We start from the raw sequence: 1,287 nt of genomic DNA on the forward strand, positions 1-1,287 counted from the left end.
ATATATGTATATATGCGACGGGCTTCTTTCAGTTTCCCGCTACCAAATCCGCTCACAAGTCTTTGGTCGGCCCATGCCTATAGTAGGAGACACTTGCCCAAGGTGCCACGCAGTGGAACTAAACCCGGACCACGTGGTTGGTAAGCAAACTACTTACCACACAGCCACGACTATGACTCATTGAAACAAGTGAGAGTACAAGGATATGTTTGTGTGCTACAGGGACGGTTAATATTGGCGCAGGTTATGTGGTTTCCGAGGTCACTTTGCAACCATGTGGTCTGAGGTTCAGTCCCAATGCACAACACCTACATTAAGCGACTTCTACAATAGCCCAGTAATGAATTTCGAGTGATTTTTTTCGGAGAAAACTGCGTGGAAGCTCATCATAAATATATGTATGTGCAGGCGTCTTTGTGTTTGTGTTTGTCTCCCATTACCGCATGACAAACGGTGTTGGTTTGTTTCCCTCCATGTGATTAGCGTAATGGACAAGTAAAATAGCGCCGGACTTTAACATCAAACAACTAGTAGAGTCGATTTGTTCCACAAGGCATTGCTCCAGCATGGCCATAGTCTGACGACTGGAGCAAATAAGAATATAAGAAGAGCAACACACACACACACGAACACGCACACACACACACACGCAGCGACACACGCACATACACGCGCATACACACACACACACACACACACACACACTCGCACACAAACTCATACGCACGTACGCACATCTGTGTGCTCATGTGCGACGAATCTATGCTCAGGGAAATGCATAACGGGTGGATACACGCGTTTCGATGTATTTGCGAATAGTGGTATGTGCCTGGACAATATGTCTGTGAGCCAGTGTGTGGATTTGTAACGATACCATCCTATGCAGTGGTGTGTGGAACCAATGAGCGAAATGATATGATATACACACACACACACACACACACACACACACACACATATATATATACATATATATACACGCACAACAGACACACACAAACAGTTCGCTCTTGAAGAATTGGTTTGATGGTTTTGATTTCTTTATAAATTTCAACAGCCTTAGGATAAAGTAATTAATAGCGTTTATCTATGAATTCTATTAATTCCCAAGTATACATGCATACATACATGCATAATACATACGCATATTGGTACATACATGCATACATACATGCATACATACATACATACATACATACATACATACATACATGTGTGTATATATATGCATATATATTTGTGTATATATATATATATATATACATACATATATATATATATATATAT

The sequence above is a fragment of the Octopus bimaculoides genome, chromosome 11 (genome assembly GCF_001194135.2).
Source record: "Octopus bimaculoides isolate UCB-OBI-ISO-001 chromosome 11, ASM119413v2, whole genome shotgun sequence".
In the NCBI taxonomy this organism is placed as follows: domain Eukaryota; kingdom Metazoa; phylum Mollusca; class Cephalopoda; order Octopoda; family Octopodidae; genus Octopus; species Octopus bimaculoides.